Raw genomic sequence first — 27,202 nt, 5'->3', positions numbered from 1 at the left:
AAGGTAGTATTATTATTAAATTATGATATCTATGTCTTAACCCATGTCTTTCCCAAGTTAAATTTAATCACAAATAGTTTGTTTAAATTCCTTAAGAAGAAAATGCATTTATTAATGATGTTTCCTTCCCCTGTCAAAACCATAAGCTCCCCTAGTTGAGTTTTATCTGTACACACACACTTTCCCTATGACTTCCCTTACTTGTTTACTCCCTGACTGATCAGTTTCTTAAGACTCTCAAGAAGTTTCAGAAGGCAGCACTATTAATAATTTTTATTTCTTCCCAAACAAGAGAAATTAAGGAAAACTGAAGACACCCAGTCTTCATTTCAAGTATCATATAGATTCCACGCATGGCTCCCAACTGAGAATGAATAAAGGACTTAGCATCAAAGGCTCCAGCCCTAATTAGCACTACTTGCCTTCGCTCTTTGCATTCTACCAAACTACAGTTCCAGCCTTTCCCCAGAATGGAATCTTCCTTTCCCACCTCTGCCTCTTGGCTCAAAGTGTTTGTTCTACCTAGAATATTCCCTAGGCACTGCCCCAACTCTGTTCAAAGATCCTGCCCAAATATTGAATAATTAGGTAAGTGCACCACAGTGCATACACAAAGATGTTCATCATAGTGTGCCTTACAAGAATGAAAAGTTGAAAACAACCTAAATGCCCACTAATAAGGAAATGGTTAAATCCATTACAGACCACATATACATGGAATGCTATAAAACAATAACAAAAATGATGTAGATTATACCTATTGAGGTGGCATGGTCTCAGTATATTATCAGTTGAATCAGGTTTCAAAACAATATTAATAATGATCCATTTTAGGGAGGAAAAATATGTATCTAATCTAGACACAGGAAGAGTATGGCAGAATACAAAAAAAAATGCTAATAATGGTATCTCTGGGTAGTGATAATGAGTTTTCTAATCTTAGTAATTTTCACACTTTAAAGCTCTTTCCAATTAGCATTGTTAACTTTTATAATCTAAAAAAGGGTATTTTAATTAAAAGGCATTAATCATTAATACCCAATTCAAATGTCATCTGCTCCTGAAACCCTCCCCGCCTCCCCACCCCCCGGGTCTAGCCCATGCTTATCACACAGGTAATTCCTCTCTCCTGTCTGTTTCCTGAGTGTCTAATATATCTATTATAACATTTACCACATTTGTTTTGAAACAGTTTTCTTTGTTCAGGCTTGATTATCAACTCCTGAAGTGGAATAAGCCTGTTTTACATTTACCGGAATCTACCCTAATAACCCATGGCCCAAGTACCCAGAAACTACTGAGTGTGTTGATTTGAACATAAAGAAAGGCTATAAAATTTACACATTTGAAGACTGTGCACCTAGTAGTGCTCTAATCAAAACAACAACTATAGTGGGGATGTTCAGAAATTGCATAGGGTCCATTCTGGAGAGAGAAATGATCAATTAGGATATTTTATCTGTGGCAAAATTTCTCTATTAATCATTACTCCCATGTTTGCTTTCAAAGTTACCAAAGACACCCTTATTCAACTTGTTTAAGACGTGGGTTAATATTTCTTAATCCAGAGGCAAGTCTCTCAGATTTTTATCCATGAGCTTCCTCTTCAAACGGACAAGAACTACTTTTGCAATAATCCAAGTCCAATCCTGACTCAGTAGGAAATATAAATAACTATTGTTTTAGGAAGAAATAAGGGAAATAAATGTTTTAAGATTATGTAAGTCTGATTCAGGGAATTGACACAAATGAATGTTTTGAAATATCCAAGGCATTTTTTGAAGGTTCAATAAAGCATGTGTTTTGAGAACTAGGTGGGTGAGATTTAAAATAAAAACAACCACCACGATCTTAGCTGTTACTTAGCAATTTCAGGCTTCAATTGTTCCCTTCTAAAGGGCAACTGAGAAAACTGAAGAAACTGCTTCCAGAAGAAACACTGAGATATCTGACCCAGTTTCCTTTCTTCCTTCCATCTTATTCCCTAAGATTTTAATCCAGCCAGTATGAACTTTAAACTGCCCAGGTTTTTTGTTTGGTTTTGTTTCGCGCTCTCTGGAGACAATTCCTTTTCCTTAATTTCTGAATCGAAAGCAAAGCTACATGCCATGGTTAGTTAGGGGCACCCTGGCTGCTTGTCCCCAAAGTGTCACTACCTGAGGAAATGCAGAGTCACGGGAGTACAGAGAAGGGAAAGAAGGAAGTTCAAAAGGGAGTGAGCAGTCTGACTTATCTCCAAGCACTGGCACTCGAAAGCCAGAAGAAGTGAGGGGTGCCAGGGGCCAGTTACAAAGCTGAGTTAACAACGTAAGAATGCCAGTCACACTCTTAAGAAAATAGGTCTAAATTCTAAATTGATCCTGACATTTATCTTCATTCCAGAAGCTATGGGGCATGATAACTTGGGTTACTTAGCATGGATTCAAAGCCAGACCAGGTTTGCTTTTATCAACCAAACCAAACTCTTACCACCAGGGCTGAGAAAGATAATTGAAGATTTGTGGCTTGGAAATGTCTTCACAATAGGAAACTTACAATCAGTGGTGTGCTGGGGCCAGCTCATACCAGTCCCTTAGAACAAATTGCATATTCTCAGGATTTTTGGCAAGGTAGTTGTTAAACACACCATCATTAAAAATTAAATTACAGAAACATACAATTAAACTATACTAAGAACAAAGATCATAAATACTCAAAACACGTCACTTCCTGTTTTACTATTATCAATGCTCTTGATGTTCTTTGCAACTATTGTACCTGGTTGGTAGGAAATCATATAACAGTGTGCCCCTGCACATCACTTCCCAACTCTGCTGGCGGTGACTTTTGCTGGTAGTGTGAAATCAGCTATGGTGGGAGTGTTCACACCATGGAAATCAGCAAACACTACAACCCCCTCCCCCCATCAGGGCTGGCTCTAAACATTTACCTGCATATCACTACCTGCAATGTTAACACACCACTGCCTGACAGTGGCTCAGGAAGTTCAGCTGGCCAGTCTTCTAAGTCAAGATAAAGGCTTGCAAACTATAAGTCATGATACAAATATAAGGACAGAAAGTAACTACTTTTATTGTGGCCCTGTAATGTACCAGTCACAGCACAAAGTACTATCCCCATGGTATTTCGTTTCATGAGAGGTATTATCAAATCCAATATACAGATGAGTCAACTGAGGTTGAGAGGCTGAGTAACTACTAAAAGCACAACAGCAAGAGCCACGTCTATGAATGTCTGACTCAAAAATGTATGATCTTTCCAGTAACTACCCCACTTACTAACGTTATCATTACCATAACGAAACCAAAACCAACCACGTATAACTGTCAGATAATTAACAAACACTAATGGCCTTTGATATGTAAAAAAAAAATGGTGTAACGAAGAGGAATAGACAAAGAGCTGAATTTTATTCATATTCACCAAGTTTATTCATATTTACCTCCAAAATGTACCCACAAAAAGTGGGTAAGAAATGGGGCCCACAGAACCAATGGAACGAAGAATGATCTGCATTTGAGAAGGGCTACTCCAAGGTTAATATAAAAGGAATCCTCTTTCAATTCTTTAAATACTTATGCTCTATCCACCAAACTGACATACCCAACTTAAGATGACACATTCTACCAAGAAAGAATAATGCAAAAGCAAAATTTCTCAAATGCTGACACCAACTTTCTGAAGTGTTTGGATATTTACTTTTCAAAATTTTCTCTTTTAAACTTTTGAGGTATTTAATTGTGCTGTTATTTTACCATGGTTTCTTACAGAAAATTCACCCTGTAGTCAACGGAATTCTAAAGGGCTAACAAAATTTTACTCACTGATTATTTTTTAAAATTCTTGTCATCTTGGCTTCCTATAAGTTACCGGCTTCTCCCATTGTTCCTGTACATTTCCATCACCTGCCATGAGAAGAAAGAATCTGATTATATGTCTCATAAACACCATTTCCTGGTTTCTACTACATTAGTCTTTTCCTTTCTTTATACCCAAAACACAGAGAAAAACATAGTTGTCTCTCCTTTTCTCTCCAAAATCAAAAAGGCAGGAGAGAACAACACAAAAGATCACCTCAAGAGAAAAAACTTTAAAGAGCAGTATTTCTACTGTTGGGGTTTGGGGTGGACACTCTTAAAATACCCTCCCTTATGTTTTCAGGAAGAAATTTTTAGTCTTTCTTGGGAGGAAGCAGTATTAGAGTAAGCCACTTTCTCTCTCTACCTCTCCCCCCCAGCCCCTCCTCCCTTCTCAAAAGCAAGTGACTTATCACCCGGGAAGGCTAGAGTAAGCACTGGCTTAGTGCTGAGGCTGCACACACAACTGGGCAGCAAGGGTCTCCCTCTTGTTCTCTCCAACACCTGGGGCCAAGCTAACTTCCACACAGTAAGCACGACAAGGGCTGCCTGCTTCTGGGAGGGCCAGCCAGCTCTCTCTGCAGGCTTCTCTCCAGCTGTTACCGGACTAGGATGACTAGATCAGGGTTACTAAGGACCAATTCATGCTTTAGAGAAGGAGGTAACTGACAATTCTCAGTTCTCCAATCCTGTTTTTATCAGTAATTAAGCTACTATCTATGTTGCTTTCCACTTGAATTGCTCTATTTCTCAAATTGTTTAAAGATTATAGGATTAGGAACCAAGATGGCGGAGTACAAGGACATGCTCTCACTCCCTCTTGTGAGAACACCAGAATCACAGCTAGCTGCTGGACAATCATCGACAGGAAGACACTGGAACTCACCAAAAAAGATACCCCACATCCAAAGACAAAGGAGAAGCCACAATGAGACGTTAGGAGGGGCGCAATCACAGTAAAATCTAATCCCATAACTGCTGGGTGGGTGACTCACAGATTGGAGAACACTTATACCACAGAAGTCCACCAACTGGAGTGAAGGTTCTGAGCCCCACGTCAGGCTTCTGAACCTGGGGGTCCGGCCATGGGAGGAGGAATTCCTAGAGAATCAGACTTTGAAGCCTAGTGGGATTTGATTGCAGGACTTCGACAGGACTGGGGGAAACAGAGACTCCACTCTTGGAGGGAAAACACAACGTAGTGTGCGCACTGGGACCCAGGGGAAGGAGCAGTGACCCAAGGGGAGACTGAACCAGACCTACCTGCTAGTGTTGGAGGGCCTACGGCAGAGGCAGGCAGTGGCTGTGACTCACCGTGGGGACAAGGACACTGGCAGCACAAGTTCTGGGAAGTACTCCTTGGCATGAGCCCTCCCAGAGTCTGCCATTAGCCCCACCAAAGAGCCCAGGTAGGCTCCAGTGTTGGGTTGCCTCAGGCCAAACAACCAACAGGGAGGGAACCCAGCCCCATGCATCAGCAGTCAAGCGGATTAAGTTTTACTGAGCTCTGCCCATCAGGGCAACAGTCAGCTCTACCCACCACCAGTCCCTTCCATCAGAGAACTTGCACAAGCCTCTTAGATAGCCTCATCCACCAGAGGGCAGACAGGAGAAGCAAGAAGAACTACAATCCTGCAGCCTGTGGAACAAAAACCACATTCACAGAAAGATAGACAAGATGAAAAGGAAGAGGGCTATGTACCAGATGAAGGAACAAGATAAAACCTCAGAAAAACAATTAAATGAAGTGGAAATAGGAAACCTCCCAGAGAAAGAATTCAGAATAATGATAGTGAAGATGATCCAGGACCTCGGAAAAAGAATGGAGGCAAAGATCGAGAAGATGTAAGAAATGTTTAACAAAGACCTAGAAGAATTAAAGAACAAACAAACAGAGATGAACAATACAATAACTGAAATGAAAACTACACTAGAAGGAATCAATAGCAGAATAACTGAGGCAGAAGAACGGATAAGTGACCTGGAAGACAGAATGGTGGAATTCACTGCTGTGGAACAGAATAAAGAAAAAAGAATGAAAAGAAATGAAGACAGCCTAAGAGAACTCTGGGACAACATTAAACGTAACAACATTTGTATTATAGGGGTCCCAGAAGGAGAAGAGAGAGAGAAAGGACTCGAGAAAATATTTGAAGACATTATAGTCAAAAACTTCCCTAACATGGGAAAGGAAATAGCCACCCAAGTCCAGGAAGCACAGAGAGTCCCATACATGATAAACCCAAGGAGAAACACACCGAGACACATAGTAATCAAACTGGCAAAAATTAAAGACAAAGTACAATTATTGAAAGCTGCAAGGCAAAAACGACAAATAACATACAAGGGCACTCCCATAAGGTTAACAGCTGATTTCTCAGCAGAAACTCTACAAGCCAGAAGGGAGTGGCATGATATACTTAAAGTGATGAAAGCGAAGAAACCACAACAAAGATTACTCTACCCGGCAAGGATCTCATTCAGATTTGATGGAGAAATCAAAAGTTTTACAGACAAGCAAAAGCTAAGAGAATTCAGCACCACCAAACCAGCTCTACGACAAATGCTAAAGGAACTTCTCTAAGTGGGAAACACAAGAGAAGAAAAGGAACTACAAAAACAAACCCAAAACACTTAAGAAAATGGTCATAGAAACATACATGTGGATAATTACCTTAAACGTGAATGGATTAAATGCTCCAACCAAAAGACACAGGCTTGCTGAATGGATACAAAAACAAGACCCATATATATGCTGTCTACAAGAGACCCACTTCAGACCTAGGGACACATTCAGACTGAAAGTGAGGGGATGGAAAAAGATATTCCATGCAAATGGAAATCAAAAGAAAGCTGGAGTAGCAATACTCATATCACATAAAATAGACTTTAAAATAAAGAATGTTACAAGAGACAAGGAAGGACACTATATAATGATCAAGGGATCAATCCAAGAAGAAGATATAACAATTATAAATATATATGCACCCAACATAGGAGCACCTCTATACATAAGGCAACTGCTAACAGCTATAAAAGAGGAAATTGACAGTAACACAATAATAGTGGGGGACTTTAACACCTCACTTATACCAGTGGAAAGATCATCCAAAATGAAAATAAATAAGGGAACACAAGCTTTAAATGACACAATAGACCAGATAGATTTGATATTTATAGGACATTGCATCCCAAAACAGCAGATTACACTTTCTTCTCAAGTGTGCACGAAACATTCTCCAGGATAGATCACATCTTGGGTCACAAATCTAGCCTCAGTAAATTTAAGAAAATTGAAATCATATCAAGCATCTTTTCTGACCACAACGCTATGAGATTAGAAATGAATTACAGGGAAAAAACCGTAAAAAACACAAACACGTGGAGGCTAAGCAATATGTTACTAAATAACCAAGAGATCACTGAAGAAATCAAAGAGGAAATCAAAAAATACCTAGAGACAAATGACAATGAAAACACGACGATCCAAAACCTATGGGATGCAGCAAAAGCAGTTCTAAGAGGGAAGTTTATAGCTATACAAGCCTACCTAAAGAAACAAGAAAAATCTCAAGTAAACAATCTAACCTTACACCTAAAGGGACTAGAGAAAGAAGAAAAAACAAAACCCAAAGTTAGCAGAAGGAAAGAAATCATAAAGATCAGAGTGGAAATAAATGAAATTAAAACAAAGAAAACAATAGCAAAGATCAATAAAACTAAAAGCTGGTTCTTTGAGAAGATAAACAAAATTGATAAACCATTAGCCAGACTCATCAAGAAAAAGAGGGAGAGGACTCAAATCAATAAAATCAGAAATGAAAAAGGAGAAGTTACAGCAGACACCACAGAAATACTAAGCATCCTAAGAGACTACTAGAAGCAACTCTATGCCAATAAAACGGACAACCTGGAAGAAATGGACAAATTTTTAGAAAGGTATAACCCTCCATGACTGAACCAGGAAGAAATAGAAAAAATGAACAGACCAATCACAAGTAATGAAATTGAAACTGTTATTAAAAATATACCAACAAACAAAAGCCCAGGACCAGATGGCTTCACAGGTGACTTCTATCAAACATTTAGAGACGAGCTAACACCCATACTTCTCAAGCTTTTCCAAAAAACTGCTGAGGAAGGAACACTCCCAAACTCACACTATGAAGTCACCGTGACCCTGATACCGAAACCAAACAAAGATACTACAAAAAAAGAAAATTACAGACCAATATCACTGATGAATATAGATGCAAAACTCCTCAACAAAATACTAGCAAGCAGAATCCAACAAAACATTAAAAGGATCATACACCATGATCAAGTGGGATTTATCCCAGGGATGCAAGGATTCTTCAATATACATAAATCAATCAATGTGATAAACCATATTAACAAATTGAAGAAGAAAAACCATATGATCATCTCAATAGATGCAGAAAAAGCTTTTGACAAAATTCAACACCCATTTATGATAAAAACTCTCGAGAAAGTGGACATAGAGGGAATCTACCTCAACATAATAAAGGCCATATACGACAAACCCACAGCAAACATCATTCTCAATGGTGAAAAACTGAAAGCATCTCCTCTAAAATCAGGAACAAGACAAGGATGTCCACTCTCACCACTATTATTCAACATAGTTTTGGAAGTCCTAGCCACGGCAATGAGAGAAGAAAAAGAAATAAAAGGAATACAAATTGGAAAAGAAGAAGTAAAACTGACACTGTTTGCAGATGACATGATACTATACGTAGAGAATCCTAAAGATGCCACCAGAAAACCACTAGAGCTAATCAATGAATGTGGTAAAGTTGCGGGATATAAAATTAATGCACAGAAATCTCTTGCATTCCTCTACACTAATGATGAAAAATCTGAAAGAGAAATTAAAGAAACACTCCCATTTACCATTGCAACAAAAAGAATAAAATATCTAGGAATAAACCTACCTAGGGAGACAAAAGACCTGTACGCAGAAAACCATAAGACACTGATGAAAGAAATTAAAGATGATACCAACAGATGGAGAGATATACCATGTTCTTGGATTGGAAGACAATATTGTGAAAATGACTCTACTCCCCAAAGCAATCTACAGATTCAATGCAATCCCTATCAAATTACCAATGGCAATTTTTACAGAACTAGAACAAAAAATCTTAAAATCTGTATGGAGACACGAAAGACCCCGAATAGCCAAAGCAGTCTTGAGGGAAAAAAAAGAAGCTGGAGGAATCAGAATCCCTGACTTCAGACTATACGGCAAAGCTACAGTAATCAAGACAATATGGTACTGGCACAAAAACAGAAACATAGATCAATGGAACAAGACAGAAAGCCCAGAGATAAACCCACGCATCTATGGTCAACTAATCTATGACAAAGGAGGCAAGGATATACAGTGGAGAAAAGACAGCCTCTTCAATAAGTGGTGCTGGGAAAACTGGACAGCTACATGTAAAAGTATGAAATTAGAACACTCCCTAACACCATACACAAAAATAAACTCAAAATGGATTAGAGACCTAAATGGAAGACCGGACACTATAAAACTCTTAGAGGAAAACATAGGAAGAACACTCTTTGATATAGATCACAGCAAGATGTTTTTGATCCACCTCCTAGAGTAATGGAAATAAAAACAAAAATAAACAAATGGGACCTAATGAAACTTCAAAGCTTTTGCACAGCAAAGGAAACCATAAACAAGACGAAAAGAGAACCCTCAGAATGGGGGAAAATATTTGCAAACGAATCAACGGACAAAGGATTAATCTCCAAAATATATAAACACCTCATGCAGCTCAATATTAAAAAAACAATCAACCCAATCCAAAAATGGGCAGAAGACCTAAATAGACATTTCTCCAAAGAAGACATACAGATGGCCAAGAAGCACATGAAAGCTGCTCAACATCACTAATTATTAGAGAAATGCAAATCAAAACTACAGTGAGGTATCACCTCACACCAGTTAGAATGGGCATCATCAGAAAATGTACAAACAACAAATGCTGGAGAGGGTGTGGAGAAAAGGGAACCCTCTTGCACTGTTGGTGGGAATGTAAATTGATACAGCCACTATGGAGGTTCCTTAGAAAACTAAAAATAGAATTACCAAATGATCCAGCAATCCCACTACTGGGCATACACCCAGAGAAAACCATAATTCAAAAAGACACATGCACCCCAATGTTCATTGCAACACTATTTACAATAGCCAGGTCATGGAAGCAACCTAAATGCCCATCAACAGACGAATGGATAAAGAAGATGTGGTACATACATACAATGGAATATTACTCAGCCATAAAAAGGAACGAAATTGGGTTATTTGTAGAGATGTGGATGGATCTAGAGACTGTCATACAGAGTGAAGTAAGTCAGAAAGAGAAAAACAAATATCGTATATTAACGCATATATGTGGAACCTAGAAAAATGGTACAGGTGAACTGTTTTGCAGGGCAGAAATAGAGATACAGATGTAGAGAACAAACGTATGGACACCAAGGGGGGAAAGCGGTGGGGGGTGGGGGTGGGGGGGTGGTGTGATGAATTGGGCAATTGGGATTGACATGTATACACTGATGTGTATAAAATGGATGACTAATAAGAACCTGCTGTATAAAAAAATAAATAAAATAAAATCGAAAATTAAAATAAATAAAAAAAATAAAAATAAAGATTATAGGATAGAAAAGATAAATGACAAAGCAACCCAAACCACCAACGTCTATCAAAGGACAATGCCCAAATAAAACCTTGGCTCAAAATCCTACTACTTCCTTGCCACGTGACCTTGGGAAAATCCATTCACATTTACCCAGCCTCAATTTCTTTATTTCTGAAAGAGGATCAAATGGCCCCTACTATACTGTGTGGTTGTGAGGATTAAATAAAATGAAAGACATGATCTGCCAAAGTCAAGCTTTGGTCTAACAAGGGTATCACCCCAGCACCAGGGACACCCAGAGTTCAATGATCAGACTTGCTGCTTCGTCCATATATCCAATTCAAATAGCGGAGATTCAAGTAAGTCATGGAATAATGGATTATGCTCAGCAAAGTGCCCCCCTTTTCCAAAAGGAAGTCATTCAGAATGATGTTTTACTTCTGTTTTTCAATTTCATAACATTTTAGGGTCCCCAACCAAGGGGTAGGAAGTTCCAATTTCTTTCCCTTCACAGAACAGCCCAAATGAAAACATCTTACTTCTAGCAAGTAGAATGCAACAACTGCTCATTTTATGTGAAGAACATATGGCTCCAAGTAGACAACACTTATAAAACAGGAACCTGTTAACTTTCCTCACCTGAAGCCTCAGTGTTAAAGGCATTCAGAGAGAAGAGATTAATGTTAATTGTAAAATGTCTCCATACACTGAGGTACCATGAGAGACGGTGTCACCTCAGTTATGAAACAGGCAGAAACCCCAAGTTATCCAGACCATTAGGGTGTGTGTGTGTGTGTGTGTGTAAGAGGGGCATAAAGAAGGGAGAGAATGGAAAAACACCCCATCAATACAGAGAGCTTCCTGGTAACAAAGAAAGAACTTGTCAACACCAATAAAAATAGCAGGGAAGGAATGAAGAGTCAAAGATTTGTATTGTAGATTGTACCCAACACCGAGGAACATGGTCGTCGGCTGGCTGTAGCTTTATACTCCAGGTTACTTGGTATGGAAGGCTTTTAAAAGCATGGAAAATGCAGAGAGTTTGATATAAGTTTAAAATACATAGTCTTGAACTCTACCTCTGCTATTTAACAGCAGTGTGGTCTCTGCCAAGTAAGTTAATCTTCTAAGCCTCAGTTTCCAGGTCTGTAAAATGACAATAATACATACCTTGGAGAGCAGTTATGCAGACTAGAGATAATGTATGTACAGTGCCCACCACAGACTATGTCCCCAAAATATAATTACAATTATTGTGTTTGCTAGTGCAAGTATGATAGTCCATCAAATTCAGACTCTTTCTCTAGGTGAACGTTTTGGAAAGAGGTTCAAATCACACTTTTGACAACAACATGAAACTCTTCTAAGCTGATCTGAATGAAGTGTTAAATAAAAATCTCCATCTTAGTTGGTAGCCTTTAATAACATGCAAACCGAAAGTTATAGCTATGCATTTGTTAGCATTCTTCATATCAGTACTGACTTTCTTTATTTTGATGATAAATTCTTGAAGGACGGAATGAAAATTTTCCACTAGTGCTAATTCTTCTGGTGTGCATTGTAATGCCAAGTACTCAGCAGACATCTGTGGAAAATAAAAGCCACACTGCGAATGCCGGCAGCCTATCACCAAGGCTAGCTTCACATCACAGCCTCATCAACAACAGTATGGATTTGTCAGCTATGTTTTCAAGAAAAACAAAGACCACAAGGTGAGGCACTACCAACTTTTAAACAGAACTTTCTATCTACAAAAAGTTCTCCTTGACCCTTTCATCGTTTTGGGACTCATTCCAGTGATACTGTCTGCTCAGAGTAAACTGAGTTCTCTTCTTGTACCTTCAAAACCTGTGTACAACGCCCACAAGAAAATGTCTCATTACAGTTTAGTTGCTCCTGATTTTTGAACAAACACACGTTCTTTGCTATGATGGAAAATATTTTAATAGGTTCAAGGAATCAAATTCATCCTCAAAGATGGTCACTTGCCACCACCAGGGTTATTTGAAAGAATTCGAAGTGATTTCAACAACCGACTAATGAACTACCCATGTGGCAGAAGACACTATGCTCAGTCCTGGGGCTGGGGAAGGAGTTACAAGGTGGTTGAGTTGAAGTTCATTTAAGAGAATGCAGTGCCATGGCAGTATCACCAGAATACAAGCAATTAACTTAGCTGATGCACTCAAGGAGAATAATCTGGATGTATAAATCCTGGCTGGGACAGTTAAAAACTCAATATTTCTTAATCATACCTCACCTACAATGTTAATATTCTACAACAGTCATGCAGGAACCTGGCTAAAAAGAATACGCTCCTTTTTGAATGCACACTTTATCTTCTAGGGCGAGGCCAAGCTCCCACAAGGTGGAAGGAGACTGGCACGCATCAAAACCAAGATCATTTGAGAGCTGAGATGCTAGAGGATGTCACTTGCACTAAGGCTGCAGAAGTGGATAAAAGCTCTTGTAAGACATGACTGTTTTGGATTCTTAGCCTCTTTTCTCCTAAGGAGTTAGTTCATGAAGAGGGGTTTAGACTTTCTCTATGGGAGATAGTGTCTTATGGTCATTAAAAGCATGTGCTTTGCAGTCACACAAAACTGCATTCCCCAATCTACCTTAAAGACCTTGAGGATGTTCTTTAATTTCTCTGAGCTTCAGTTTCTTCATCAATAGAATGAGACTAACAGTAGTACTACAGCTTAATGTTGTTATATGGGTTAAAGACATAATGCCTGCAAACAGTTTAATAAAGCTCATGGCAAACACTAAGTGCTCATTAAATGTTGTTGTTATTGGAAGAAGTAAACTATCCTCATCCTTAGGAGGCAAAGCAAGTTCCAAGGCAACATTAACCAAAAAAAAAAAAAAAAGACGTATCCTCATGAGTTCAGAAATGTTCTGGCCCACTTCACCAGAAAAAATCTTGGTCTAAAGTTTCATTTAGTAATAAAGCACAAATTGCTCCTATATCAGTGCACATATCTTGGGAGCAAAGTAAGAGCGGCAGCAGCAAACAGAGGCTTATTGGCCAGTGAGAAAATCAGAACTGTTCATATCAGCCACACAGAAACAAAACTGAATCACTTGCTTGAGATTCCTCAGCTAATAAATGGCAGAGCTGGGATTCAAACCCAGGCAGCCTGGCTTCAGTTCTTGTTGTTTCTTTAAAAAAAATTTTTATTGGGGTATAGCTGATTTACAATGTTGTTTTAGTTTCAGGTGTTCAGCAAAGTGAACCTGTTATACATACATATATACCCACTCTTTTTTAGATTCTTTTCCCACATAGGAGTCCTTATTGTTAACTGACACCACGCTGCCTCCTCAGCAATGAAGAAGAGCAATAATTGGAGACTGACCAAGTCACAGACCAGGAGCAGGACAGAGAAAGGCAAGAAACCCCCTAAAGAGTACTGAAGAGAAGAGGGAAATAAGGGAAATGACACAAAAGAGCAGCTAATGGGGCCAAAGAGTAAAAGGACCCAAACCACTAATTATTCTACATTAAAATCTAAAACACAGTCCTAGCAAGAATTCTAAAAGGATGGCACTGGGAAAGTGAACTAGTGTTGGGATTCAGCACTTGCTTAAATACAACAGTGAACAGAAGACATAAAAGCTGAGAAGGTGCCACTTAGGTCGTTTATATAAGCCTCATGATGACTTAGAAACACCTGCTAGGGAACACGTCACACACACAAAATACCAGCTGTCAGGGGAGAGCCCCAAAAGCATGAGAGTTTCTTACCAAGACTGAGATTCCTGCTATGTTTTCCTTGCATTTCCACAGCAGAAAAGAGGAAGAAAGGCCACCAGGGTGTTGAATTCTCTGTCAGTCAGAAGGAAGGAGACAGAAGGATGAGATTTGTGCCCTTAGCTAAGTAGGAGAATGCCCAGAGAGGAGAGAAGAGATAAAGAGAAGCCATATTCCTGGCCAGCCTCAAATGTGGCAGGCTCCAAAACGGTCCCTGCGACCCCTGTCTCTTATTATCCATGCCTGTGTAATCCCCTTCCCTTGAGTGGGGGTGGGAACTGTGATTTGCCTGTAACCAACAGAATAAGACCAAAATGACAGGACATGTGGTTACATCACATAAGACTGTATCGTCCATTCTGCTACGAGATTCTCTCCCTTGCTGGCTTTGAAGAAGCCAGCTGCCAAGTGATGAGCTGCCTACAGAGAGAGCCAGGGGAGGGCAGCCTCCAACTGACAGTTAATAAGCAACTGAGAGCCCACAAGAAACTGAATTCTGCCAACAATCACATGAGCTCAGAAGAAAACCCTTCCCCGGTCAAGCCTCAGATGAGACAGCAGCCCTGCTGACACCTTGATTGCAGCCTTATAAAGTACCTAGCCAAATCACAACCAGACTCCTGACCCACAGAAACCGTGAGATAGTTTCTGCACTGATTAAGCAACTAAGTTGGTAGTGGTGTTGTCAGGCAGCTACAGATAACCAATACAGAAGGGAAGTGAGGCACAAGTTCCTGATGCAACCACATGTCCTCCTGAGAGAGGAGGGGAAGGAAGGAGAAGGCCAGGGGCCAGGGCCTGGGAGAGTGATCCTGCCCTCACATTGGCATGCATCTTCCTGTTCAACTATAGACTCAGACACTCAGTTTCCTCTCTTACCACACACATCCTGTCACCCTATTCTTACCATTTGGAAGACAAAGTGGATCATAATGACCAAGGAAAATACAATCTTGTAAATGGCAGTCAGGTTCCCTGGCTGGCCTGCAAAGGCTATTTAACATGCCAAACGCTGACACAATTAAATGCCACCTGTAGCAAAATGGATGGACCTACAGATTATCATACTAAGTCAAGTAAGAAAAACACAGATATCATATGATATCACTTATAGGTGGAATCTAAAAAATGATACAAATGAACTTATTTATAAAACAGAAACAGACGCACAGACATAGAAAACAAACTTATGGTTACCAAAGGGGAAAGGGGTGAGGAGAGGGATAAATAAGAGTTTGCGATCAGCAGATACACACTACTATATATAACATAGATAAACAACAAGGTCCTACTGTATAGCACAGGGTCATATTCAATATCTTGTAACAAACTGTAATGGAAAAGAATCTGAAAAACTATGTATGTATGTGTGTGTATAATATATACATATATATATATATATATGTATATATAAACTGAGTCACTTTGCTGTATACCAGAAACTAACACAACATTGTAAATCAACTATACTTCAATTAAATAAATAAATAACAACAAGAAGAAAAGAAACAGCAAGAGGACTTTGACCGTCTTACGAGATATACTATGACCCTACCTATCCTAAAATAATTTTCACAAAAGTGTGTTTTAAATGTGATATAATGGACTTAAATACTTTATAAAACCCATAATTGGAGAGACACATTAGAGATTTTCTGTACTGGTGGTTTTGAGAACAGAATAAAAATTCAAACATCTAAAGTTCCATCCAATTGCTAATATAGGGTCTTTAAAAATCAAACACATATATTTTGAAATCTTCTGAGCAAGTACCAACAGTTTCTACAAATTAATTCAAGTAACAATTCTCAAGAAGAGCATACAGCTACAACTCACTGAGCCAGAGACCTTTTACTTGACTAGGATGTCTTGCTAAAAGCAGAAACTGGTGGGGATATCCTACAGTCACATCATTTGAAAGCTGGAGACACCTCATTAGTCATCTCGTCCTGGCCTCATAGTTGACAGATGATAACACATAGACCAAAAGACTTGAAATGACCTGTGCAGGGTCACCCAGCAGCACGGCCTGGGCCTCCTATTTCTCAGGCTTCTTTATGCTCAAGTCTACCAAACTTTAGCTTCAACTCCAGACATAATGAAGTCAGTGGTATCAAATATTCTGTGAGGAAAACAATTGGGATTAACTTCCCCTGACTCTACAAAGCTTCAACTTGTAAATACTAAGCCCTGTGGCAAGAGGAAAGAATAACACTGAATAAACATTCATATTAAGTGTTCAATCCATTTTCAAAAGCAATGCAGATGATTTTCTAAGTAAACTGAGATGCCCCTAAAATAGGCTGCCTTTTCTTATGAATGATCTGCTTTTTTTTTTTAATGAATGTTAAGTAGGGAAGAAAGTCAAAAGAGGCATAGAATAAACATTTGTGCAAGCGTGCTTATTCCACTGCTTTATAAATCCCCACTCCTAAATCCACTGACTCAGTGCACAGATATATTAATTACACAGATATTCATTACACAAGTGCTTTGGCGTAGTAGGTGCTGTATATAAGGAGCCTGTTTGGACATAAATAATGTTTACTAATATTTTCAGCAGAAGTAACCACATGTAAACAAATAACCACTGCAGAGAGTGAGATTTCCAGCGTTTTTTTCGGTAGACTATTAAGAATGCATACTGGAGCTCCCTTTTCTCCTAGAAATTTCCATATTTAAAATAAAAATCAACCTGTTTTTCTCTGTAATAATACTGCCTTTAAGGCAGCAGTGGGAGTTATCAAAACAAAGGGGTTTAACGTCCCCAGGTCGTATCCTTCCAGAACTCTCATTAGGGAAGGCTCTCAGCAGCCTAAAAGAAAGTGGTCTTGCACTCAGCATTTTCCTTCATAATCTTTTCCTCTCAGCACCAAGAACAAATATATGTTTAAAACAAACCAGAAAGAAATGTCTTATTTTGTCCCACGCAGCCAGCAGTTTTCTCTCCTCAACATGAACTTACACCTCTATAGGTATTGCCTTCACTAGGACACGATTTAACCCTCCCATTTTAAATGCATCTGAATGCTTTGACATAGTATTAAAAATACTGATATTACTCAAGGTAAAAATAGACAAACTGTTTGCCGCATGCGAGGCTCTTTTCTAAATGTTTCCCAGGTACTAATTCATTTAATCTTGACAAGAGCACTATGAGGCATGTTACTATTATTAGCCTAGTTTTACAGAAGATGAAACTGAGGTAGAGTTACTGAGAATGCAGGCACGGTTATTCATGCAACGCATTCAATAAAGCGTTAGAGGGAAACCTCCACTCGCCCTGCCTCACGCTGCCAGGTGGAGGACTTTCCACTAGCCCAACAGTCCCGTCTCCTCCCAACCTCCTCCCTGGGAGAGAAGTGAATTATGCGAAAGGTGAGTCTGGGGGGAAGGGCTGGGACAACGTGGCCCAGACTCTCCAGGGTACCTCCCTTCTCAGAGCTGGCCTGCCCACAGCGGGGGGAAGTCCAGGCTGCTTCCTCCCACACTATGAGGGGAAATTGGTCTCATTCGCATGAAATATCAGAAACCCCACTTAGCCACAGTCCTGGAATCAGGGTTATTCCTAATAAACCCCTGCATGTCTACCTCTCATTGGTCTATCCATTGGTCCCAAAATTGGGTGAGAAAGAAGGATGTTAGTCAACTGTCCATCCTCTCAAGCCCTGGCACTAAGTTTTAATGCAGCAATGGGTGGAAAGATCTTTGTGAAAAAGGCAAATATTTCTTTTACAAAAAAAAGAAAAAGAATAAAAAAAGAAAAAACCCTCCTCAAAGGGATACAAGAACATAACACAGTTCAACAAGGTATCTGCAGAGCAGGTCATTAGTGACCCTGCTCTTCAAAGTCACCGTCAGGTGGCGTCTAAAAGACAAGGCTACTCCTCTACTTTCTTATCTGTGTTGGACCTCAAACCACCATCTCCTTTCCAGACCAATAAAACCACACAGGTAACCTTCTTTACTATCGTACCCTAATTTAAGGCAGTGGAAAATTCCTTAGCATTGGTAGCCGCATTATTTTCACAAAACACGTAATACATTTCAACAGTATATATTATCTTCAGCCTGGCCAAGTCTGTATTTTTATCAATTGCATCAATTTCTACCATAGAAAATACAGTGACAAAAATACTACTCACAACTCTGTCATCCAGGAATAAAAATGTCTCTAATTTCTAGAGTTATCATTTGATCTTTCCTTTAATCTTGAAATACAATGTGTTTGATTTTAAACATACATTTAAAAGGGCTTTCATTCAGTAATATTGATTTTTTTTTTGGCTATAGAGAGATTTTAATGCAGATAATCTGAGCTTCATGCTTTCTTATTCAAACTGCACTTAATAAGACTAGTTTCCGAAGCAAAAAGTTTGAAATAAAAAACAGACCACATTTCTTCCACAGTAAATTTAAAAGCAAAATTAACTTTTTCACAAATGCACATGAGTAAAGGAAGTCAGTCATCCAGCACCGTCAACTTCACAGAAAAGGACAAATGAAGACACAGGCACTTCCATGCCTTGATCCTTGCAGCACTTCTGATGCAGGCAAGGCAGTTGTGGCATTATCCCCATGTTCAGAAAAAGAACCTGAGGTTCAGAGAATTACAGTGACATGCCTAAGTGAACCTACTTTCTAAGTGGCAGGGTTCAACGTGAAACACATTTTTTTTTTCTATTGGAGCCAAAGTTTGTGCTTTTTCTCTTCTAGGCCACCATGAAGCAAGAAGTCATTGGAAAGGCCTCTGAGAATGAGTAGCGATCAAAATTTAAGTGGAGAAGAGCCGAAAACAAAGACTGACCATGATGCAGTGTGACAGAATGCAATGAGATGTGTCAGCCTCATTTATTTATTAGCACAGCCCAGGATAACTAGTAAGAAAGGAGAGAAGGAAGAAAAATTCGAACAACAGAAAGAACAAACAGCAGACTGGCCGTGAAGAATATGGGAAGAAACACCAACCAAAACAGAGAAATGATGCGTAGGCATTTGGTTACAGATCATGCCTAAACCAGTGGTCAGCACCAAATAGTCAATATTTTAGGCTTTGCAGGGCATATGATATCTTTTACAACTATTCAGCTCTGCCATTACAGTCCGAAAGCAGCCACAGGTAACATGAAAATGAATGGACATAGCCGTGTGCCAATAAAACTGTACTGACAAAAACCAGTCTCCGGCCAGATTTGGCCTTTCAGCTGTAGTTTGTTAAAGCCTGGCCTGGACAGTCACCTGGCCTTCACAGGAGGCCATATGACATACTAAAGAAGCAGAGAGAAACATCTAGGGACAACATAACCATTCAACTGGCAGCAAGTACCCTGAGCGCTGCCATTCCCGTAAGTACCGAATCTGCTGGGGGCTCAGCACGGCCTTTTGATTAAGAGACTGAAGTGATGCATTTGTTCAGTAGTTGCTTATCCAAAGTTATTAACATTCAAAGAACCCATCTGTAAAATATTGTGTTGATTATGACTCACAGAACTGTTAAGTCCAAGCTTACCCTATATTTTACACGGGTGATTATGGGAAAAATCATCCCAACGTTTCAAAAGTAACTACGAAAGAAAATTGAGAGGAACAGAAGCATCTGAATGAATCATGGTTTCCGTCTCTGACAGTTCCTCCACCTGGAAAACTCTCCCTGACTTTTCCTGTCCCATTTTCCTACCTAAATCTTGCTCCTTATTTAGGTGTCAATTTAAACATCTTTTCCTCCAAGAAGCTCTTCTCAAACGTGCCAGGTGTGGTCAAGACACCTACCATACATTTCTATGACACTGAACTTCTTCATTACTCTCAGGGCACCTATAATTCCTTCCTAGTTTAACGTCTGCTTCCCTTCTAGACTATAAACTCCAGAAACCTGCCTTGTTCAACACCCAGATGCAACACTGGCAATGAGACCTTGATTAACTAGAAGGCTTGAGTGTTTCAAAAGGACACTCTGCACTGAGTGACTAAGTATATAGCTGGTGATGATCAGCAATGCATGATTTTGCAGGGCAACTTTGGGGCTTTTCCAGCCTCAACAATGTACGATGTGATAAAGCTGAAGAGGGAAGGCTGTGACTAGGTGCCAGTAAGCGAACTGCCCTCACGTTTAAAAAGAATAAGAGCAGGCTACCCATTCTTAGGTTTGTTAAAGTAGAAGCTACAAAGAAGTTCCTCTCATGCCCATCAGTTTTTTAAAAAAAAATGCAAATGTGGTTTCAGTTAATGATAAAATTTTCAGTATACTGGGCCCTAGTACATTCAACAATATTTAGCTGGATAGATTTAAAACAAGTTATCTGCATAATTTCTTTTTGCTTAAATAAATACACACAGCATGTATAGAAGCACAAACATTCACATACCTATAGAACTGCCTGAAATACCTGGGCAAAAAATAGATGATAAAATACATAGAGTATGATCCTTTTTTGTAAATAAAACAGGAAAATAACTAAAAGGGTGTATGCCCCCCAAAGTGGCTGTACCTGATAGAGGAATTTGGGTTAATTTAATTTTTTCCTTTTTATTTACCAGTGTTTTCTTCTTTTTATACAATCACCACATATATTTTAAAGAGTTTTTTAAAGTTATTTAAAACAAAAATCCCTGCTGATTAGACAACACTTCAAAGCTGTTTGAAAGAAACAGTATACATAGGGAAAATGTGAAATGGGGCAATGCTGTTATTATTTAACATAGCTTTGCTGACAGCGTAAAGAAAAAAAAGTTTCTGACCTCCTTAAATGTTCACCCATTCCTACCAATATCATAATGATGATACATCTACCATGGTGAACATCAGCAGACAAAAGCAAAATAGTACCAATGCTGAGGGTGTTAATTTCAGTTTCTAACTACATCCTTACTTTTCCTGGAGCATGACATATTTTAAGTTGGCCTAATTCCTTTCTAGTCTTGGACTCTGAGAACTGCACTAACTTACCTAGCCAATTTTAGTGACCAAATGCATTAGGGGCAGATAAGAAACTTCAAAACTGATATCTTCTCTCTTAAAGGTTATTTATATAGGTCAGAAATTGGCAGCCAGACATTAGGAATGCTGAAGTACTTACTTGAAATTTATTTCCAGTGCTTACACTAGAGTCTTTAAATACATATAATAAGTATATTTAATTAGAATTCTTGTGGTTATCTGACATCAGCCTATGCCTAAGTCAGAGAAGATTACCAAATTTCCCATCTTAGAGTATGCTTTAATATCTTATATTTCTTTTCATAAATACCAATCATTTCACAAATATTGTCTTATATCTAAACAATGTGTAATTGGCCAGTAACAAACATCCATTATGCATGACTTGAAGGTATTTTTAAACTCCAAATGAAAATGAGGTTCAACACCTCTTTACAAATGACAGAAATAAACCACACAAAACAAATTCTTTAAGAGACTGGCTTTATGATGGCAGAACTGCCCTCCATCCAATAACAATTATAAACCATGGACAAATATAAAAGGCAACTCTGAAGGCACTGGAAAATAACCAAAAGCAGGCAGAAAGTGGATTATCTATAGCCCTTAAATAAGGGAACCACACTGAATGATAATTTACATTTATACAGCTTATTCTGTGAGGGCACAACCAAGTTTATGTCACAGCAGATGGAACTCAAGCAGCAAACCACAGTCTTACTGGTCAGAATATAGACCTGCCAAGGTAGCTATAAAAATTGAGAAGAAAAATCCCCCAAATGAGGAAGTCAGGCCTATATTTGAAGCCCCAAATTTGCAAATAAATTCTACACTTGTTGGCTAAACCCAGAGCTATGAGACTCCAAGGATCCCAGAGAAAAAAAACAACAGTTGAAAAGTTTTCTGAAAGCTGACAGATTCCAACAGCTGCCCACCTTAGAGGAGTTTAAAGCTCAAGATGTGGCATGGCAGGTTTCAGGAGCCTGGTAAAGGCCTGAGACTTTCCTGTGACACCACAGAAGCAACATGGATTAAGAAATAAAGAACACCTTGACTATAGGATATTTCCTGGGAAATACAGGCAAAATGGAAATAGCTAACATAAAAATGAGCCTACGTAACACTGAAGGTGATTCGCAACTTAATTACTTGTTTGAACAAAACCCAACAGAATCCCAAATCTATACAATGTAGCATCTGCATTGTCCAGCATACAATTAAAAATTAATAGATATGTGAGGAAAATGGAAAATGCAACTCCATAGTTAAAGATAAATCAGTGCACAGAAATAGATCTACAAATAATCCAGAAAATGGAATTAGAAGACAAGAACTCTAACAATGATAAACATTAAAAGAATCTGCAGAGAAAGATAGATATAATGGGTAAAGAAATAGGAAATTTCAGGAGATACATAGAAACTGCAAAAAATAAAAATAAAAAAGGAAGTTCTAGAGCTTAAAACTACAATATCTGAAATAAAAACATACTGGATTAGATTAATAGCAGGTTGGACACAACAGTGAACAGCTTGGACTGGTGAACTTTAAGATATGTCAGTATAAAGAATCCAGGCTGAGGTATAGAAAAAAAACAGTGCTTTTAAAAGAGCCTCAATGGCCTGTGGGGCAGTATCAAGTGGTCTAATTTACATGTTAAAGGAGAGTAGAGAGAATGGGGCAGAAAAATATGTGTAAAGAAACACAGGCCAGAAATTTTCAAAATGGAGCAAAAACAGCAATACACAAATGTAGAAAACTCAGCCACAAGAAAACCTCACCTAGCCATGAAAACCAAAGATAACAACAACAACAAAATCTTAGAAGCATCCAGAAAAGACATGTTACACGTGAGAACAACAATCAGAATGAAGGCAGACATCTCATCAGAAACAAGAGGCCAGAAGACAAAAAAATCTTCAAATCACCGAAAGAAGGGGAGAGAAAAAACTGTCAACCTAGGATTCTATCTACAACAAAATTATCTTTCAAAAATAAAGGAAAAATTTTTTAAATCTCCATATAAATAAAAACTGAGAGAATCTGTTGCCAATAGGCCTACATTGCAAGAAATGCTAAAGAAAGCTCTTCAGCTGAAGAGAAGTGATACCAGATGTAAATTTTAATCTACAGAAAGGAATGAAGAACCTTCGAAATAGTAAATGTGTAGGTAAACATGAAAGACTATTTCTCTTAATTCCCTTATGACATACTTATTAGATATATGGTATAAAATATAGTTTGTGTATACAAATACTTTATATATACTTAGCATATATTGTATTAAAAGTATAATACTGAATTGTATATTTTTAACATATATGGACATAAATTGTATGAAGACTACAGTGCAATGGATGGGGAGGGGCAAATGAAACCATATTGTAGATTTCTTACATTTTATACAAAGTAGTAAAATATTAATTCAAAAAGACTTTTTATTAAGGATGAATATTATAATCAGCAGAGAGACTGTAAAAATCATATGAAGAGGTGTAGCTGAAAATCTAAGAGAAATTAAAATGTAATGCTAAAATATTTTCAACTAAACAAAAAGAAGGGAGAAAAGGAGATACAGGATTAAAAGAAAATGTCTAAAAGATGGGGCAAATAGGAAGCAACAAAACGGTAGATATAAAACTAACCATATCAATAATTACAGTAAATAGACTAAACATTCCAATTAAAAGGCAGAGATTGTCAGAATATATTAAAAAGTAATACCCAACTACATATTACCTAAAACAGATGTATTTTAAATGCAAAGACACAGATAAACAGGTGGAAAAGGATAAACCAACATGACCTTGACACAAAAACCAGGCAAAGACACTAACAAAATACCATAATGGTGTAAGGACAGATGAATAGAACGACACAGCAGAATAGAGGCCAGAAATAGAGGTACGCATATATGGTCAACTGATTTTTTTTTTTACCAAGATGTCAAAATAATTCAGTGGGTATAAGGATGGTCTTTTCAACAAATTAGACAGGAACAAATAGATATCTATATGGAAAGAATAATGAATCCTGACCTCTACACCTTATATAGAACTAACCATAAGAGCTAAATCTATAGAGCAGAAAAACATAGGAGAATGTCTTTATAACCATTAAGTAGGCAAAGCACTATGGATAAAAGAAAAAGCTGATAAACTGGACTTCATCAGAATTACAACTTCTGCTTTTTTGAAGACATAATCAAGAAAATGAAAAAGCAACCACCAACTGGAAAATCTTTACAGTACATATATCTGACAAAGGACTTGTACCTAGAGTACATAAAGAACTACTACACTATACTATACTTCAAGAATAAAAAAGTCATGCAACCCAATCTTTAAAATAGCAAATGACTTGATACTTTATAAAAGAAGACACCGGAATAGCCAATAAGTACATGAAAATTTTTCAACATCATTATCATAAAGGAAGTCAGGACACCACAAGATACCACATCACACCCACTAGAATGCTAATACTGAAAAGAATGATAATAATAGCAAGTGTTGGCAAAGGCTTGGACCATATTGGAGATTCTCATACATTGCTGATGGGCATGTTTAATTATACAACCCCTTTAGGAAAATGTTTGACAATTTTTTATAAAATTAAACATACACTTATCCAGTGATGCACTTCCAAGTATATATCCAAAAGAAATGAAAACATATGTCCACAAAGAGACTTGTATAATAATGTTCACTGTAGTTATATTCACAACAGCCAAAAGTTGTAACTACCCAAATGTCCATCAATAGGTGAATAGGTAAATTCATACAATGGAATACTACTCAGCCAACATAGAGACAACCTACTGATACACATAACAATAAGTATGACTCTCAAAAACACCATTAAGTGAAGCCAAAGAAGCCAGGCACACAAGTACATTCTATATAACTCTACAAAGTTCTGCAAGAGGCAAAACTAAGCTCTGTTGATAGAAATCACATTACTATTTACTTCGGTGCTGGGACAACTGACTGGAAATGGCACAAGGGAATTTTCTGGGCGACGGAAATGTTCTACATCTTGAGAGAGATGTTGGTTCACTGAACTGTTCACTTAAAATTTGTATCTTGTATAGTATGTAAAATTATACCCAAATTAAAAGATAGTTCAGGGACTTCTCTGGTGGCGCAGAGGTTAAGAATCCGACTGCCAATGCAGGGGACGCGGGTTCAAGTGCTGGTCTGGGAGGATCCCATATGCTGCGGAGCAACTAAGCCCGTGTGCCACAACTACTGAGCCTGCACTCTAGAGCCCGCAAGCCACAACTATGGAGCCCGAGTGCCACAACTACTAAGCCTGTGTGCCTAGAGCCCGTGCTCCACAACAAAGAGAAACAACCGCAATGAGAGGCCCATGCACCGCAACGAAGAGTAGCCCCCCGCTCGCTGCAACTAGAGAAAGCCCGCACGCAGCAACAAAGACCCAATGCAGCCAAAAATAAAAAATAAATAAATAAAATTAAAAAAAAAAAAAAAGATAGTGCACAAAAAAATTTCTCTGAATTAGTTCTGAAGGAGATATGGTCTCTCACAGGTCAAAAGTATTTCTCTTATTACCCTGGGGGACAAATTCTAAAGCCTCCAAACAGAAGGTGTGTGTGTTTAGTTCAGTCATGACTTTTTAAAGATTTTTTCTTTGATGTGGACCATTTTTAAAGTCTTTATTGAATTTGTCACAATATTGCTTCTGTTTTATGTTTTGTTTTTTTGGCCATGAGGCATGTGGGATCTTAGCTCCCTGACCAAGGATCAAATCCACACCCCCTGCACTGGGAGGCGAAGTGTTAATCACTGGGCCGCCAGGAAGTCCCTAGTCACACTGTTTTTGAAATATACACCCAAACAAAGCAGACGGAAAAGAACTAATATCTGTTTCCTATCAAAATACTCTTTTTGATATTTGTTCCAACCTAGAGGAATTAAAAACAACCTGCCCTTTAGGTTTTATCTAATTTTATTTATCCCATTAACAATTTAAAGTTTACTTTTAACAACACAATGAAAAAAGCACTCAAAAAGTAAACTATAAAGCATAAATCCGAATGTTCTAATATCTTACTATTCTAAAATATTAAATTCCTACTGTATTCCAGGCAAGATGATAGTCACTAGGGCAATGAAAATGAAAAACTTCCACCTTATTGTTGAAGAGTTCTCAGTTGGGTGGAAGAGAAGTTACTGTAAATTTTAAGTAAATAAATTTAATATAAATTGGTAAAGACCTCACTGGGGGAAAAATATATCACTTCTTTTCCCTCGAAAACCATAATATTTAATATTGACCAATAAAATGCAAGAAATAAATATAATAAATTCAGTTATTCCTTTTGAAGGACACAATAATTTTAAGAAAGAAAAAACTTCAGCAACTAACTCCATATAAACATGTTTCTTAAGTCAAGAAAAAATAACCCCTCCACCTTTTAAAGGAAATGATCTCGACAGCACAGGGGATTAGATAACTACGTCTTGTACCACTTGCCCACATCCTCCATCCCAACCTCATAGCTGGTTTGCCTGGCGTGGGTTCGCATCGGAGGTAAATCTGAAGGCTGGTCAGGCTATGCCTCAACATGAAGTGATGGGGTGAGTGAATTCTCACTCTCAGGACTCTAATTGTGATACAAATCCCTTCTCTTCTATTCTCTCCTGAGCCTACTTTTATCCCCTCTACTGAAACTAGCCAATTCAAAATCAACAATGACCTCCAACATTGCGAAAGCCAATGGTTGGTTCTCGATTTTCATTTAATATGACCTTTCGGCAGCACGCGACACAGTTGTTCTCTTGCTTCCACTTGAAATTCTTTCTTTACTTGGCCCCCAGGACACCTCACACTCTTTCCACTATCTGCCTTCCTTCCAGCAGTTGCTTCTCACCCACCTTCGTGGGCTCTTCCTTATCTCTGTAAGTGCCCAGAGGTTCATTCAATGCTCAGCTCTCCTCCCTAT

The 27,202-nt window shown here is 38.4% G+C and overlaps 1 protein-coding gene across 2 annotated transcripts in view; it reads right to left on the bottom strand.

The window, feature by feature from the left end:
• The window catches only part of SGMS1 (sphingomyelin synthase 1), a 295,764-nt gene that overhangs the window by 106,478 nt on the left and 162,084 nt on the right, over nt 1–27,202 (bottom strand). Inside the window, exon 1 of one of the 2 annotated variants that reach the window (XM_036829631.1) lies at nt 3,825–3,911. The exons of the other annotated variant lie outside the window; for it this stretch is intronic. The gene's annotated coding sequence lies outside the window, so the exon portion shown is untranslated. Of the gene's footprint in view, nt 1–3,824; nt 3,912–27,202 lie in introns of those variants that run through there. 2 annotated transcript variants of the gene reach the window in all.

The sequence above is a fragment of the Balaenoptera musculus genome, chromosome 16 (assembly GCF_009873245.2).
Source record: "Balaenoptera musculus isolate JJ_BM4_2016_0621 chromosome 16, mBalMus1.pri.v3, whole genome shotgun sequence".
Taxonomy (NCBI): domain Eukaryota; kingdom Metazoa; phylum Chordata; class Mammalia; order Artiodactyla; family Balaenopteridae; genus Balaenoptera; species Balaenoptera musculus.
This window is presented reverse-complemented; position numbering and strand designations above follow the sequence as displayed.